We start from the raw sequence: 18,760 nt of genomic DNA, 5'->3' as shown, positions 1-18,760 counted from the left end.
TAACAATCCAAGATTTAGAAGGCCTGATAAATGAACTACCGGAGCCATTCCTGGTAGTTGCGATTTTAACGCTCACTGACCGTTCTGGGGAAGCGAACGCTGTGACTCGAGGGGCCAAATAATCGAAGGTTTTATCCTCTCAAATAATATCTGCCTTTTAAATACAGGAGAAGCCCAAGCTCGGGAGGGGTGAGCTCCCTCGATCCGGCTTTCTCATCGCCATCTGTTTTTAGCGATTTTAAATGGGATTTCATTAACAACCCATACGGCAGTGATCACCTTCCAGTACGAATTAGTTTAACATCTGCACCACAAATCATCCCAACAAAACCGCGACGTTGGAAGCTTCACCTCGCTGACTGGTCACTTTTTAGAGCTAAAGCAACTTTAGAAGATATAGATTTAGAAAACCTCACCACCGATAAGATAAATGACAAGTTCACGGATTGTATAATAAATGCCGCACACACAGCTATTCCTCAGTCGTCAGGAGTGGTGCGACAGAGCCACAAAATGTGGTGGACAAAAGACTGCAAAGAAGCAAAAAAACTACAAAATAGAGCTTGGGGTAAATTTCGCCAGTAGCCAACGCAGGAGAACTTCGTGAATTTTAAAAAGGCAAGAGCCAAAGCCCAGTACGTCCGTCGCAGTGCCGAGAAAGCATCATGGCAGCGTTACATCTCTTCTATAAACAGTCAAATTACATCTAAAAAATGTAGGAGCAGCTTTGGAAATTAAACGGCAACTTCTCACCGTTCACAGCTCCTCTTTTGACAGCACCCAGCACACAAACAAGCATAAGAGAATAAGGAGGCATTTTTGGGGAACACTTCGCTGCAGTTTCCAGTTCATCACACTATACGCAGTCATTTCTCAAACACAAAAACATAGCCGAAAAGCAAAGACTTCCGATAAGTGGAGGTGGAAACCAACAATACAACAATTTAATTATACTCCAAGAAATCAATGCAGTACTGTCTGCCGAAAAAAAACTGCTCCAGGACATGACCAGATACACTACGAATTGCTTGCACAACTTTCCAAACCTGCTATAGAGGCACTCTTGAACTTCTTTAACAAAATATTCATAGAAGGAAAAATACCTAAAGAGTGGAAAAGAGCCGTCAAAGTGCCGTTCCTGAAGCCAGAAAAATCACCAACTTCCCCCAGTGGCTATAGGCCAATAGCCCTTACAAGCTGTCTCGCTAAATATTTTGGAAGTGTCCTCCTAATCAGACTAACTTTTGTCCTTGAATCCCGTGAACTTCTTGACATCCATCGATGCGGCTTTAAAAAGACATGCTCAACAACTGACCATCTAGTTCGCCTTGAAAGCACAATCAGAGAAGCTTTTATACACAAACAGGACTGTCTAGCAGTCTTCTTCGATATGGAGAAAGCGTATGATACAACGTGGAGGTTCGGAATCCTCCGCGACCTAGGGGATCTAGGCATCCGCAGTAGGATGTTAAACTGCCTTAATGACTTCCTCTCTAACCGTTCTTTTCATGTGCGACTAGGCTCCACCCTCTCAAGAAACTTCATTCAGGAGAATGGGATACCTCAAGGTTGTATATTAAGAACGACCTTATTTATTGTAAAAATGAATTCCATAACTAAAATAATCCCCAAGTCCATCATGTATTCAGTCTACGTTGATGATCTCCAAATAGCCTGCACATCCTCAAACATAATAACATGCGAAAGAGAAATACAGTTGACAGTAAATAAACTAACAACATGGGCAGATAAAAATGGTTTCAAGTTTTCCACACAAAAGTCAGTAACTGTTCTCTTCTCGCTTAGAAGAGGACTACACACTGATCCTGGCCTTTTTCTTAACGAGGTCACATTGCCAGTAAAAGACGAGCACAAGTTTTTAGGAATAACATTTGACAAAAAGATCACATTCCTGCCACACATAAACACCCTTAAAAAGAAAACTTCCCGATCCCTGAATATACTAAAAATACTCTCACGAAAACACTGGGGCTCCAATAGGCCATGTCTCTTACAAATTTACCGCACTGTAGTAGGCTCTACCTTAGATTATGGATGTATAGTTTATGGGTCAGCGAGACCATCGTACCTTAAACGACTGGATCCAGTGCATAATTTAGGTTTGCGTCTCTCCACAAGTGCATACAGAACGTCGCCCATAACCAGTCTCTATGTAGAAGCCAAGGAACCATCACTTACAGACAGAAAAGCCATGCTCACATGCTCGTACATTCTAAAGATCCGTTCACTGCAGAAGCATATATGTTATCCAGTCGCCACAAAGTGTTCATCTAGAGCACTGTTTAATAACAAACCGCAAGCTACCCGGCCACTACTTTTGCGATTTGAAGAGATGTGCCAAAATTTCGGTGCACTAAACACACTGCGAAGCATTCCTAGAAGGCGAGATCCACTGCCGCCATGGTACAACTTCCCTGCAATCTGCGATCTCAGTCTTACACAGTTCCGTAAAAAGCAAATTCCACAAGAACATATAATACAAGAATTCCTTGCACTCCAGCAAAACTACAGTACTTTAACTGCTTTTTATACAGATGGTTCAAAAACTGATGCTTACGTCGGAAGCGCAGTAGTGCAAGGTAATTGGAATAAAATAGTAAGGCTTCCACACTGTGCATCCGTCTTCAATGCCGAATGTTACGCGATCTGTGTAGCCGTAGAAAAAATAGTAAACAAGAACCTCGCAAACAGTATTATTTACACTGACTTGCTAAGTGTCGTTACAGCCCTTCACCATAGAAATGCAACCACTCCGCTGCTTGGCGACATCATAAACAATATAACAACACCCATCGCTCAAGGACAAAACATAATGCTATAATGGGTACCAAGTCATGTCGGCATAAAGGGCAATGAAAGAGCACATTTCTGCGCTGCTCAAGCTAGTGGCAAGCAATTTAAGAATGTAAATATGCCGTATAAAGATTGCGTAAACTCAGGACATCTTAAAGCTCGAAAAAAATGGCAGTCCGTTTGGAACAACGAAATAAATAATAAACTACACTCTGTAAAGCCAGTCTTAGGAGAATGAAAGTCACGTGTGCACCAGGAACGTTTTAAGGAAGTCGTTATACGTCGTCTCCGTATAGGCCATACACACCTCACACGCAACTTTCTGCTCACTAAAAAAGAGAAACCAGTTTGTACATGTGGAGATGAACTGACGGTAAATCATATTTTATTTCAATGCTCTAGACTCAGACAGCTGGGGAAAAAGTGTTTTTCACTGTTTTATAATCATTCCATTCCTTTTTATCCCGCGTTACTCATAGGTGATAATGCAATCGTCGATATGTCCTGTGTTTTTAGATTTTTAACAGAAGCAGGTTGTCTCAGCAAGCTATAAATCAAGACCCAGTGATTCACGTGATGTCCCTCAGCCACTTTCTCATTCTTGAGAAAAAAGGCTGAGGTTTTTATTTGATTGGTTGGGATCCTCGACATTCTTGCCCAGCCAAGGATGGACGCTGAGGCTACCTGACCTTTTTAAACTTTTTACCTTTAGCCATTCTTAAATCTCTTTTTCTCTGGTATTAGTAGGTAGGTAAACTTTTAGGCCCTTTACACCACTGATCACCTTTCACATTTTTATTAAATCGCACAGAAATTATTATACCTTGTGCTTGGCGCATGATGGCCTTAGTTGCCTATGTGCCATTAAACCCAACACAACACAGCACAATGGTATCGTTAGGAAGAGATTACTAGTCATGAGATATCACGTTGCCCTTTTTTATTCCTGAAACTAGTCGCCCATCTGACCCCCCTCTCTATTTCTCTTCTGGAGTTAGCTCGCCCTTAAAACGTGTGTATACCGGGCGGTGATCACAAACTGTCACACCCTCCATTGCTGAGCGTTCAAAGCTCGTCATGATAGCAGGAGGCAAAGAAAAACACCAGTATATCTCCAGCAGCGTAACGTGCCAATCCACGAACTCACCGTCGGCGTCGAAGGCGGCGCACTTCCCTTTCTGCGACAGGAAGCCCATCTGATAGGCGAGGAAGCTCGCTATTGGGTCCAGGGTGATGTTGCTTCCTCCGACGATAGCGGCCTCGCACTGTCCCAAGCGGAGCGCCATTACAGCTTCATTGAAGGCCACCATCGTTGACGAGCACGCCGTGTCCACTGTGAAGCTTGGGCCTGCATTAGGGGAAAAGGAAGAATAAGTATTACTGCGTTATCATTTGAGGGGTCTGTATAACCGGAAATGGCTACCTCCGTCTTTTAGTAGAAATGAATTTAATCCACGCAGTATCGCCTAAGAGTTTTTATTTATTCGTTTCTTGCTCAGGCACTGGATTATAACGTTTTTTTTATTTTCAATTCTTTTGGCTGCCTTCAGTCTTTGCTTCTAGAGCATGTGAGTTGAAATATTTCACAACTGTTTGCAGGTACGTCACAAGCGGTAAGAGCGATAAAATGGTAAAAACATTGAATTAGAAAACCTGCCACGCCGGGGAGGTGTGGCTACGAACGAACTATTTGTACAACATCGGATATAATGAGCCTTGGCACGTCATCTCAGGTAAAACCAACTTTCGTTTGTTAACCTCGGATAACCAACTCTAGTTTGTTAAGCTCGGAAATAAGAAACTTCAGTCTTTTGACCTGGGATTTACCGAACATGGAGGCCAACGAAAAGAGTTCAGCTTAAGTTCAGGACAATGGTGCGAGCTGTGCAAGGAAAAATGATAAGTGTAACGTTAGGAGGCAGGACGAGGGTCGAGTGAGTGAGGGAACAAACTCGGATTAATTCCATTCTATTCGGAAGCAAGAGGAAGAAATTGGTATTGGCAGGGCATGCAATGCCAAAGTAAAATCGCCGATGACCCTTAAAGGCAACGAAGTAGATTCCAAGGGAAGACAAACATAGCAGGAGGCGGCAGAAAGCTAAGTGGGAGGATGAGATTAAGAAGTTCGCGGGAATACGTTGGCTGCAGCTGGCACAAGGCAGAAACATGGGCGAGGCATTTGCAATGCAGTGGTCGTAATCAGGTCGAAGATGATACCGAACGTAAATATCCCACCTGGGATACAACGAACTTTCGTGGGATAATCTGAATTATAACGAACTTCGGTCTAGTTTCTTGGATATAACGGGTACAAGTATACAACCTCGGATATTACAAAGTTTCGTCTGATATCTTTGAGATACGCACATAACTATACAATAACGGATATAAGGAACTTCAGTGTACGTACATCGAATGCAACAAAATTATTGTGTTGACTTCGGATATAGCGGAAGTTTGGCTGCTAACACATTATTTATTTATTTAAATATACTGCGGACTAAGTCCAAGCAGGGTGGGCGATAAGGGAAGCGAAAATGCAATGCAGAAACGGTGTAAAAAAAAGGCACGAAGGGACAAAGAGCGCAAACAGCAATAATAAATCAGCTAATATTTTTAATAATTTATTTCTTTTTCAGGCGCCTAAGTTTACAACGGTTTTTCTCATCTCCCATTCTTTTTCCAGCTACAGCGTTCGCTACTAGAGCTTACGAAGTAAATTGCTTCATGAGCGTTTACATGTGCCTCACAAGTGGTAGTCAGCAATGAATGGATATAGAACAATGAATTGGAAAAGCTAGTCGGTAGAACGCGACGCCAGGTTGCCGTTTTATCTTAGTGAATGTGAAACGACCTTGGAGAGAGCGGGGCCCAAGTGTTGTTTCCGCAACCAGTTCATTCATCTCCATTATTCAGGGTTGCATTTCAGCCCACATCTCTGCCTCCGAGTGCCCTCTTTCCCTACCCCTTCCAGAGAGGCATGGGAGACTGCCCTCCTCAACTGCTCCACACTGGAGTCCCAAAGAGGTCTGGTGAAACGGGCGAGAGACGGGGCCTCGTCATGCGGTGTCCCGGACTAGGGACGCCGACCATGTAGCGGGGCCACTCTGTGGCTCCCAAACTCTTTTTCACAAAATAAAAGTTTTCACCACCACCACCCTCTTTAGAGGATTCTGGAGCGCCTCGGCTGAGGTCGTTGGGTGCGTGCATCTTTCTTGCGTTAACGGCATTAAGCATTAAGAAATAGCGGTAATGTTTACCTTGCGCTCATGTAATGGAAGAGCTCGAAAAATGAGTTAGCTTGAGGCCCCTACCGCGGCGTGGCAAATATTGCAGTTAAAATGCCTGTAGGTGCCGCAATTACAGCCTTATCCTGACAAGTGAAGCTAAAGCTTGCTGCTTGGCTTCGCCATGCAGTGATAGTCCCCCTAGTTGCGTCTGTGGCCAGAAAGGACAGACCCAAACCGTACGAGATGGACTAAAGCCCGCTAAGCGCCGTACTGCCGTAGCTTTTATCATCTTCATCAGTGATTTACTTCCCTTTACGTTCCAGGAGATTTATTTATTTATAAATAAATCTGGTCATATAGTCGAAGAGAATAATTTGTCCCATTTTGAGGAGCTGCTGCAACAAGTGAAGAAATTTTGAATGTTCGGTTGATGAGTAATTTGTTTAGATTTACTTAATTATATGCTTGGCTCTATGACTGCAGTATATATATTCTGAGGTTGTGAATTGATACAGTACAGTGTGATGTACTAATTTCGTTGCTGTGACGCCTTGTCTGCTGTATTTCCTTCTCTTTGTCCTTTGGTGTTACACAAATCATGTACCCACCTGCGATGGTCTTGTAGTTCAAGACCGCAGTATTTATAAATAAATAAATAATAAATAAACAATTCCATAGAACAATTTACGGCTCTTCTTGCAGGCCGCGTGAAGCTACTGCAGCAAGTAAGTCCTGATAGAAAATAAAATGTCGGTAGGGCATATATGTATATTTGCCAACAAGCTGTGGCGGTGTTCACGACACAGTCATGATGACCGGTAAGGGGTTCCATATTAATAGGTGTCTCAGCAAACTCTGTAGCCTAGTACCTACAGTAGCCCCACACAACTTCTATCCATGCCATGCGGGCACATTCAAAGGCTATTGATTTAGTCGAGGGCATTCGAGATTCTGAATTTCTATTGAACTTGAAGGAGTCATGCCTCTGCTAAACAATAAACTCGGTCACCGTCGACACATGGCACCACCTCGCACCACCGTGCTGTGGCACCATCATCGCCACTAATTAATCAGCTCACAAGTTTCTGGAAAGGTTAAAAACAAAACGTTTATTGTGACAGTCATATAGACCACTCTCAAAATAATCTCTCCGTTTTAGATGACCTGTAGGGCAATCTTGCACTTTTGGGAAAGGTAGAATTGGTTGGTTTTGTAACACTGGCAATGCTAATTTGAAGCTTGTTGCAGTGTGTTGTAGCCCAGGCTTCCTTTTTTTTCTGCCAGATAAGTTGGATATTTTAAAACTGCATATTTTTCAGAGTTGATACTCCTGTGATTTTATTCCAAAGCGCGTTGCTGCGAGCGCTGTGCGTAGGCGAGTGCTCGCCAGCACCGCTTGAAGGTCCTCGAGATCTCAATCGAGTTCCCCGCTGCTTCGTCGAATCAACAAATTATTTATTCGACGGTCATCGGAGCTCCCCGTGAAGCAGCGATAAGGTGTCCTTTGATTCAATAGACTTTCAGTTATAGTGCCTTCAAAACGACCGCGAGACAGGGGAGCAGTCTGAGACGTTACGGCGTTAAGAAGTTTGATTGAGCCTTTCGCGTTGACTATTCTATGCATGTCTGCTGTAAGAGATCGGTAGTGCGTGCAGGGTCATTACTACCGGTCATTCTTTCTCAGCACCCCGCCGCTTCCGTTTTCAATGGACCCCCCCCCCCCCCACACCCCCTCCCACGCGACAGGACGGGACGGTGGGGTGCGCTCGAAGCGAAGAATGACATTTCTTGGAACGATGCACACGCGCGGAGGCACCGGGGCCGCTCGGGCGTCTGTCGCCCTTTGGGGCAAATTCGCGCCGGCTATTCAGGGAGTGGTGAGAGCCGCCGCACGCTGATCGCCCCCTTGTTTCGGCGGACACCAGATATGCGACACAAACTCGCGACGAACGTCTGGTTTGAAGAGTCTGCGGACCTTCTGCAGATTAAGCACTGCCGGATGGGACGGTGCCAGGGCGCCGTTGACGAGGGGGGGAAATAAAAATGACGAATAGCTGGCGACAGCGCGGCTAGCCGGGAACAGCTAAGGCCTGAGCTGGGTGACGCTACTGAGCGGATGTCGGTGAGGCGCCGACTAAACAGCCTTGGGAAGGCGCCTTGGAACGCAGGTCCAAGTTTGCAGTGGCAGTTACAGTGGTAACTGCCCGTTTAAGCCCGATAATCCCTTATTCCGAGACGACGCCAAAGTCGGGGGTCATCGGGGGAAACTGATGGCACGTGCTCGCACAAGTGTATATTTGTGTTTGTTTTTACTTTTATTTTTGCGAAGGAAAGGATGTTTTACCTCGCACGTGCGGGCACGACTGTGTATTTGTGTTTGTTTTTACTTTTATTTTGCAATGGAGAGGGTGTTTTGCCCTACGGAAGCTGGAGGGCTGGACATGCCCTCAATGAGCCAATCATATGAAGAGTGTAGCATGATTGGAAGCTACCAAATGTGGGCCGGGCTTCTAGGGCTTTAAAACTGGGCCCCGGAGCTGGAAAAAGGGTTTTGGGCTAAGGTCAGGTGCTATGCATCTTCGGCTATGCCTTGTAGGGGCCTCCCCTAATCTTAGCCAAGTCCCACCTTTTTGTTAATTTGTATCTTTTGCTGCGTAATTTGTCTCTAGTGCCGAAACGTGTATGTAATGCAAATTTCTGTACATAAAATTCAAGTATTCGCCTTATCCCTGCATCGTAACTTATCGTAAGACCATCTCTGACGGGGCACCCCTGGTGCGAAGATAACGCTTCAGTCTTCCAGTTAAACAAACCGTCTCTGGCGGGGCACCTCTGCTGCGAGGAAGGAAGATAAAGAAGTTGTGAACTTTACTTTTGCAGTGCACATCGTCCCAAAGCTGTATTAATTTTTTCCTTTCTTATCTTTTTCCTTCCCACATTCTTGGGAGTTTGCAAGAGATCTCCCAGTGGGGCACTCCGGTTCATTGATCACCTTAGACTGCATTTCTAAGGAAGCTATGCGTCGCCTCATGATAATCTGTTAATTCATTAACAGGTGTCGCCGGGATTGCATCCTACGCTAGCAACTATAGCTAAGCGCTAATCGTCATGCGCACCTTGGAAGTCGAGACAATACGAGATGCGGTTGGAAAGCATGGCCTGGCAGTTTCCCAGCATGGCATAGCCGTCCGCTTTCGTTGCGTCCACTCTGAAAGCGGTGAACGTGTCGGAAGTGCTGGACGCCACGAAAACGCCCACGCTTCGGCCGCTGAACGTGGCCGGGTCGTAGCCGGCGTCCACGATGGCCTCGTACGAGGTCTCCAACAGAAGCCTGATCTGTGGGTCCATCAAATGCGCCAGCCTCGGGGGCGTTTTAAAGAACAAGGCGTCGAATCAAGACAGGTTCCGGATCTTGCCATGCCGCCTGGGCAGTCCGCTGTGTCCTGCAAGAGAAAGCGAGCTGATCTAAAGCGCTGGCATGAAAGGCTGCCTCATTTATACCGGCGCTTCCTGTATGCAATAGAACTGGACGCTTCCAAAAAACCGGAATATTAGTAGTCCGGTAATATCTACTCACACTCTTCTAGCCTTGATAGAGTGCTGTATGATGGGGGAGTATGCCCGCTTGCTGCTGTGCATGACACCGACGTAAACCCCTCAATTAACTCGAAGCAGTCCTTATCATACACTACGCTGCGACTCTTACAATGAGAAGCATGTAAGGAACCTATACTGCGACCTGCGGTGTACGTGCCATATGTCATTGCGAAAACTACAATGAAGAGCTCCTGCCCATTGACAACGTTCCCCACCGTGTAGCTAGCTACTGAGGGACACGTGGGTAGACAAGTGTGCTTTCTGGAGAACATGGTAGCACTGGTCAAGTGTACCGGACGCGCTGCAAAGTCTAGTCTAATGGGTACTGGGGACAGAAGAGCGCAATGTTGTCTGGCGGTTATCAATGGCGGTTCACCACCTTCCGTCAGTTGTCTGTTTTATGGGACTGTATGCTGAGTGACGTATACTGCTCCATTTTTTACAAAAATAAATAGGCGGGATGAAAGGTGACGCCGGACTTACGGCGTTTATTATGGGTTTGCGTCTTTTGCGTGACCGCTGATATTGTCTTTTGCACAACCGTTTATCCTTCATGTAACGGGATTACCACGAAGAAACGTCTGAAATCGCACTAGGGACGAATTTCAGTTGGCCTACGTCGCCTGATTACCTGGTCGAAAATGCGCTATTTTCACTAAAACATAACTGCTACAAGAAATAAAACATGGAAGGTTAGTTCGTTCATTTCGCTACTGGGTTTCAGCTATACCGAAAAAGATTCGAACGAACTAAAGAGCACGTACAACGCCCGCAATCGAATATCTCGATCGTTATTTGATAAAACTACACGAGGAAATTTTATAGCACGCGCCTCTCGCAAAACAATCTAACCAATAGCGTTTCGTTCCACTAAACTATGTACTAATGCAAGACCACACGACTATAAAAATGAACAAATAAGAACAATGAAAAAAAAAATGCAGCCAGAGCAACTGCAGGCCCGCCCCATCTTGCTAAAAAAAGCACATAATGCATCATGAAGGATCAGTGTCGCTGCTCTATAGATTGAGTAAAATGCGTGCCTCTTGCTCTAAACATGAAAAAATGGCAAAAACGTACGCCATCAAATAATTGCGCATCAACCTACTCTTCCACTCCTGCAAGTAACAACGCTACCGGGAAGCATTACCTATGGCAAAAACAAAGCACAATGCTTTGCATCCCCCGAAGACAACTAGAGCCGAGAAAGGTGAAAAAAAATGATGAGGCACAAATTACTGTTAAAGTCAATCAAGAGAAATAACTTAAAAATTGAACAAGTATATGAATACACCAAGGTAAAAGACGTGTTCCATAAACCTTAAGAAATTAAAAAGTAAAAAAAAAAATTTAAAGCCACTAGACTCCAAGTCGTCGTTAGAAGTGAGAAGGAGTGGCAAAAAAAATGATATGCTCAAATGCGAAACAAACTATGTGGTCAAATGAGAAACAATTGCTACAATAACTTGTGTCATGGTGGAGCCCTAAACGACGCCTTTCAAAAAGTTTAATATTCAGACGACATGAATATAGAAAGCTTGCTTATATATTTATCACCAGCACCAATGTGAAGGTTTCTATAACTATGCGCCGCCCCTTCTCTTTTGTACTTTGTAAGGAGTTCTTCTGCTGTAAGAAGCGAGCGCGATCTATTACAGTGCTCTTCCAGAAACCCGTCGCAATTTTCAAGCAGTTTAAATGAATCACTTTATATAGTGGCAAAACCAAAAAATACTACACAGGTTTCGGCCCTACCTCCTGTTTTCATAAGAAAACTTCATTATTGTCAATGAAATTGCTAATAAAATAGCAGTTTCGGCTGCCACATGTCAAACAAAAATAGCGCAAGAACAGAACAGGGACAAGCAAGGACTCACACAAGCGCTAACTTCCAAAAGTTTATTATGAACCGCAGGGCGGTAAATATACACGACGTGTCGATACATTGTGCAGGCACAGGAGGACAAACAATTTCAATAGTTTCTCAGATAATTTAGTGCCTTAGGAGATAATCCAACAGACGGTTTCGCGATGCACAAGTCACCTAGGCTATCTATGGCTTCTGCTTCAATGATTTCACGGTTAAGTTTTCTAGGGATCATGGTGATGACACTACATGCTTCATAGATAGGTAAGCAATCTTCACAGTTGCTGCAGTGCACATCAAGATAACCACCTCTTTCTTCTTTTACACTGCAACGATGCTCGCGAAGACGTTCGTTCAGGAACCTTCCACTCTCACCTGTATATTTCTTTGCGCATGTCAGTGGTATGCTCTACACAATTTATTCCATACAAACAAAGTTCACTGAATGTATGGAATAAATTGTGTACAACATACCATTGCCATGCGGAAAGAAATATAAAGGTCAGAGTGGAAGGTGCCTGAACGAAGGTCATCGCGAGCATCGTTACAGTGTAAAAGAAAAAAGAGGTAGTTTTCTTGATGTACAGTGCAGAAACTGTGAAGATTGCGTACCTATCTATGAAGTATTCGATGTCATCACCAAGAACACTTGCAAACTTACCCGTGAAATTATTGAAGCAGAAGCCATAGATAGCCTAGGGGGCTTGTGCATCGCGAAACCACCTGTTAGACTATCTCGAAACAAACTATCTGAGAAACTATCGAAATTGTTGGTCCTCCTGCGCCTGCGCAATGTATCGCCACGTCGTGCATATTTACCGCCCTGCGGTGCACAAAAAATTGTTGGAAGTTAGCGCTCGTGTGTGTCCTTGTTTGTCTCTGTTCTGTTCCTGCGCTATTTTTGTTTGAAATTCCTAATATTTGAGGCAACGCCAAACTTCCGTTCACTTACCCTTGGTGTTCGTGGAGTTTCTTAGCACTTGCTGTGGGAAGTTAAAATGGAATGCCAGAAAAAGTGTGTCCAATTTTAAATCCAGTTTCCTCGGCAATATGTACTCCTTTTTAGCCCATGAATATCTTCTGAGGCACAGAATGACATAGCATTGATTTTTATTGAGAAATCAAAATGCGCAGTGTGATATTAAGGCATTTTAAGACGTCTGTAATTAATCATTATACATTGGCATTTCATGTCTCTTCGATGTTTCATCTAGTAACGAGCTTATAAGCTTGGCTGAGCGAGACTTATCGTGAACTTCTGAACACACCTGGTGGCCACCGCGTGTCGTCCTCGGTAACCATATCGATGCCCGCGTATAGCTTCTCCTTGAATTCGGCGAGGTGGTCAGCTTGCGGAAAGTAGGCAGAGAAGCCCGAAATGACAATGTCTTCTTGTGCGATCGCCTGATGTGCCATCGCCTGAAGAGAACAAGCGCAAATACGGTCGCGCTGGCACCATTTTTCGCCCGTAATTGAACAAGTGAACCGCATGTGGAGAACGTAGCGATAGCAGCATTTAACCGCGACATCTACCATCACTTTTAAACTATTAATTCACAGCATGAATCCAAGTTGGAACAGTTCGTTACCTCACAAGCCCAAAAGGATAGCCTGGTCTAAATGAGGACAGCGCAAAGCTAGTCTTTGTCAAAATATGTATGTACATACTCAAAGTAGTTTGCCCTTAACCTGCGTAGTAAAACTGTGAAGAAACCAGGGAAGTCCAAAACACTTCAGTAATGAGGGCGAAAGTGGTATTTAGCTCAGACAGATTTAGATAATTTCCGGTGCAAAACAAGTCCCACTCAATGGTATAGTAGACACAGTGCCGAGCGGCATATTCTTCACAAATACCGCACAATCGGCCCAATGATAACTACCTGCTAGCAGTACGGCACCTCTTTCTTCCTTTCTTCTCTCACTCCCTCTTTTATCCCTTCCCTTACGGCGCGGTTCAGGTGTCCACCGAGATTTCAGACATACTGCGCCATTTCCTTTCACCACAAACCAATTTTAACATTTCATTGATTTATGTCAATGGATTTGCTGACTATTAGCGATAGCCTTTTCAAAGGTATTATAGGCAATGGACAGTAACCTGATCGGTCCGTAATTTTCCAAGTTCATGTCCCCTCTTTTCTTGTCGATTAAGATGATGTCACTTTCTCCAGTGCTTTTCCTATGCTGGAGGTCTGTCGGACGTAGGTTGCTTTTGTTGGGTTGTGACCGAGGTTGCTCTTGCCGAGCAGCATCTCACGATTAAATGGCCTGCCGCCTGACACGGTGAGCAGGTAGCCCACTACCGGGCGAGATGGTGAGCGGCCTGCCATAAAACTGGCTTGAGACTCACAGACGCAAAGACGAACGCACAAACAGACAAACACGCTGTAGCTAAATGCGTGTAATGGTCGCTACAAGTGATCACGAACTGAAAAAAAGAGCAAATCTCAACTTTTTACTATTACTGTTCGTCTCCTCCTTTACAAAAAGGCGTGCAGTCAACCGCATGTATTATCCATGTCAGATTCTAGAAATTTTAAAACCCAGCTACCCTGCGACATGTAGCCCAACACATTTTATCTCTGTAGACTAGTTACGTGCGCTAGAGGCGTTGCATTGCCCGCCAGCTTTTCGACAGTGGGCTTATTTTGGCGGAATATAGGCATAGTTTGTTCGGCTACAGTACTAATGGTAACTGCATTTTCTAAATTCTAAAAGCTGTAACGGATATTGCGGTAGGCTACATTTCTCCCAATAAATAAGAAGACTAAGAGTGATAGTTAAAAAGTTGACTGTTCATTATTAGTTCACCAGCCTATCACTTAGTACGTCTTAGCTGTATCCTGATGCTCTACAGCGCTGACAATGTTATGGCGAAAAAAGCGCTCGTGTAGCTCAAGAAGCGTATAAATTATAATTCCAGGAGATCTAAGGTGAAACACCCGGTATAACACCAATAGAAAGGTTTGGTTTGGTTTATGGGGTTTAACGTCCCAAAGCTACTGAGGCTATGAGAGACGCCGTAGTGAAGGGCTCCGGAAATTTCGACCACCTGGGGTTCTTTAACGTGCACTGACATCGCACAGTACACGGGCCTCTAAAATTTCTCCTCCAAAGAAATTCTAGCCGCCGCGGCCGGGATCGAACCCGCGTCTTTTGGGTCAGCAGCCAAGCACCATAACCGCTGAGCCACCGAGGCGGCACCAATAGAAAGGCTCATAGAGCAAAATTTTTGTTTACCGCTCTGTTGAGTGCAATGCACCACGCTTACTAGTAAGAGAGCAGAATCAGTGACCACTCTACTAAGCTGTTGAAACGTAGGTCGGAAGATCGAATCTCTTGCGGCAGCCGCATTTGGATGGTGGCAGAAGTCTAGAACGCCCGTATGCCACGCAATGTTATGAAACATGCCCTTATTTTTATGAATCCCTCCGCAGCGGCTCCTCTTTCTCGGTGTTGTATTTTCTCCTTCACACCCTCCCTAACGACGCTGTTATAATGTCCGTACTCAGAGAGGCAATGCGCCTTTCCTTCTCTCATCAAAGATCTGCGGCGGTGTCTTGTGATTTTCTTGTTTCAGGCAATGTACAGCTTTTTAAATTTTTTCTCTGACTGTATTTAATAAAGGAGAACAGTTTTCTGACATATTTCTGCAATACCATGCCCTTGCGCTTATCCCGATATCTCCACACAAAGCGCAGCGCTGTGCGATTTTGCATGCGGCTCTTTTGCCAGCTATGGCGATCATGCTCTCCGCAATGATATCTTGCATTGTACGGAGAAGAAAATGTTTCAGGTAGACTAATGCAATAAGTGCCGCGAACGCCATTATTTTACATGCAGCATTTTTTGTGCAATTTAAAGCCTTCACATGACTTCCGCGATACAGCTACCTCCCAATATCACATCTTTTACTCGCACTTTTTTTTTTCCGAAAACAAGAACAGAATCAAATTTCTTTCGAATGATCTGAGTGTTTTAGCTGAATGTGCCCTGTCTTCCTTAAGATAAAAGTAGCAAGCAGATGAGTCAAATAAGTAAAATGTAACAAAAATTCTGACCATTTTTCTCGGATGAACTCAGTTCAGAACGCCAAAGCTTTGCAGTCACGACCGGCAGTGATCGAAGCTCTAAGATGCAGAGTGCCAAGCTTAAGTACCGCACTGGAACCCACTGTGCTGCAAGGAAGCCATATCACAAAGCAGCCAATACGCGTGCGCGTGGAGAAATGCTCGTCATATGAACATTTCGACAGGATACGCACGTAGCCTGAAAGTATAACCTTTTATCGTAGCGCCACATACCTGCATCCTGTTGATGCAGAGGCAGCTGCGGCTTTCGTGCTACTGACCCTCAGCCACTGTTAAATCTTTATATGAATTTAACGTCCACTAAAACTTTGTAATAAAAAAATCGGTCATAAAAGGAAAACGAGAACAAGGCCAAAAACGCACCACGAAAAGGCGAGTCGAACAAAGCGAACCAAAAATCTCGTCCTGCGCTGAAGTTCCGACTGATTACAATGTGCATGGACCTGAAGTTGCACTTTTTATTGTCCAGATCATTTACAAACAAACGCACCACAATCACTAAAGCCGTTTTTGCGCCTCGGCTGTTGGACCAGGACATTAATGTCATACGACATTTGTACCTGCTGATCTCTGATCGAACTAATAATTATTTCGCAGACCGTGCCTTTAGAGTGCATATTTGTACAGAAAGCTTCCAGGCAGCCATATTCATTGATCGCAAATGTTTTTACGCATCTTTGTGACAGAATATTATTCTAGAAAATCACGCCTGATTTCGCGTGATTATAAGTTTTGAAGGAAGTGACGACTGGTACAAAACGCTTTTTGGTGCTTCGCCACTCCTGCGAAGCATTTTCTTTGTCGTAGAGAAACAGGCGATTATATCTGTTTTTTTCTGAAAAAAAAATAGCTAATGAATTCAACAGGTTCTTCTCGCAAGTTTCGGGCAGTGCGCAACAGAGTCCCTTATTTTGTACTCTGAAGAACAGCTCAGTTGAATCTGCACACCTACCTTTGCTAAGTGAGGATGACCTCTGTTCAATTATTTTTGGTCTTAAACGCAATAGATCTGTGGGAATAGATGGCGTTTCAGTTGATGATTTGCGAACCTTGTTCGACATACTTAAAGGCGTGTTGCTGTCGCTGTTCAACAGCATTATCTCAAGCGGCATGATCCCGGTGAACATGAAAGCGGCTATAGTTACCCCAATTCACAAAGGTGGTGCACGTAATAGGTATGAGAATTATCGTCCTATTTCAGTCTTGCCCTGTTTGACTCAAATATTAGAAAAACATCTGCTGTTTACAATGACAAGTTTTTTAGATAAGCACAAAATCCTGTCACCGTGTCAATATGGTTTTGTACAAGGTAAAGGGACGGAAATGCTTTTGGAGGATTTTTCTGACATGTTAAATCGATCTTTTGAACGTAACCAAGTGGTGTGTGCACTGTTTCTGGATGTCAGCAAGGCTTTTGACAGCGTGTGTCACAGTGTGTTATTGTGTAAACTGTCCAAGTTAGGCTTCCGTGGAGCGTTTCTTTCGCTTTTGGAAAATTTTTTACTGCAGAGAACGCAATATATCTCCATTGGCCGGGCAAAGAGCGCTTCTTTGTTAATTAAAGCTGGCGTGCCGCAAGGTTCTATAATTAGTCCCCTGTTATTTAACGTCTACGTGAATGACCTTTCAAACTTTGTTCCTGTAGGCCTGTACCAGTACGCTGACGATACTGTACTTGTAACCCAGTCACCGAACTACTCTGACTCAATTTCTTCTCTTCAAGCTGCAGCAATAATTTCTATGGACTGGTTCTCAAACAACCTTATATGCTTTCACAGCCCGATGAAGAAGGTAGATTTAAACCATCACCTTTTCTTGCACGGATCTGATTGTTCCCAATGTCAATGTGTACCCTTGAGCTATACAAATACAGTGAAATACCTAGGATTATACTTTGACAGTGCTCTTTCATGGAATGATCACTTGTCCCACGTTTGTAAAAAGCTCCGAACCGTCTCCTGTGTGCTTTACAACATCAGGTACTACATGCCGCTTTCAATACGCAAAGTTATCGTAAACGCCCTTGGTTATAGCATACTGCGCTATGGCATAACGATTTATGGTCACTGTGCAGTTCGCTGGAAGTGCAGGATTAATTCTCTCCTACGATCTTTATTAAAAAATATCGGCTATGATTTAGGCCTTCCCTCCAATTCTGATCTCTTTAAGGTATTTTGTCTACCTGATTTTGATCGCCTTTTGATGGAAACGATCGTCCTAAAACATTTTTGGCTTAGTGACTATAAGATTCCGTATGTTCCCACACGGTCTCTTCGACCGAAGGAACCTTTTTGTATTCCCCGACGGTCTACAAGATATGGAAGGCGTTTAAGAGATTATTACGTTCCCTTTCACTTTAACAGGTTACCTCCAAGTGTTCGCCGGGCAAAAACTAAATACAAAATAAAAAAGATGCTGCGATACATTAATTAGAGGGTTTACGACACCATGCATGTGCTTTACCACCTGTCAAGTAAATCTTGTGATGTCATTGGTTACTGCTGTATTTATTGCACTGATCTGAGGTATTGTTATGCCACTTTGGTTTTTCTTTCTTGCGATTTAATCTGATGAGGTTTTTTTTTTCCTTCATGTAACATGAGTCTTGTGTCTATTTTGTTCTCACCGTCATACTAATTTGATGTCCGTTATTTTGAATGTGTTTTTTTTTGCCTGTGTGTATGTCTGCGCGGTTCCGCTGCCTGTCGGGCTCTGCCGCTCAAGCCCTATGAGGCTTTGGCAGGCCGGATTTCTGTACATTTTTTTAAATATTTGGCGCAATAAAGAATTATTATTATTATTATTATTCTCTTAATTTCGGCCACCGTAATCGTGAAATCGCCATCTTCGATAGTGGCATAAAACCTGGAAGGAGTATCGTGTCGATAACCTCCGGTTTGCACGTGGATGGAAGCCGAAATTCATAGCATAACACCGAGCGGCTTCAAAAATGGCGCCAATTAGAGTAGCGTAGGGATCAGGCAGCCTCTAGACTTCAAGCGTAAATATGCAGGCCTGCATTAGCCGCTTGTTTTGCAGATAAAAAGCGCGCCGCTGGCGTTGTCATTTCGAAACGGATAACTAGCGGATGAGAGGCAATGAAGAGGAGGAACTAAAGAAAGAGCATTAGAAACAAGCGGTTAGAACACGACATCCAACTT

At 44.1% G+C, this 18,760-nt stretch overlaps 1 pseudogene; it reads right to left on the bottom strand.

The window, feature by feature from the left end:
* The window catches only part of LOC149346107 (fatty acid synthase-like), an 86,062-nt pseudogene extending 73,138 nt beyond the window's left edge, over positions 1-12,924 (bottom strand).
* Positions 12,925-18,760: the final 5,836 nt, after the last annotated feature.

Source organism: Amblyomma mixtum, chromosome 4, assembly GCF_055824585.1.
Source record: "Amblyomma mixtum isolate Tamu chromosome 4, ASM5582458v1, whole genome shotgun sequence".
In the NCBI taxonomy this organism is placed as follows: domain Eukaryota; kingdom Metazoa; phylum Arthropoda; class Arachnida; order Ixodida; family Ixodidae; genus Amblyomma; species Amblyomma mixtum.
The sequence above is the reverse complement of the archived record's forward strand: the minus strand, read 5'-3'. Positions and strand labels throughout refer to the sequence as shown.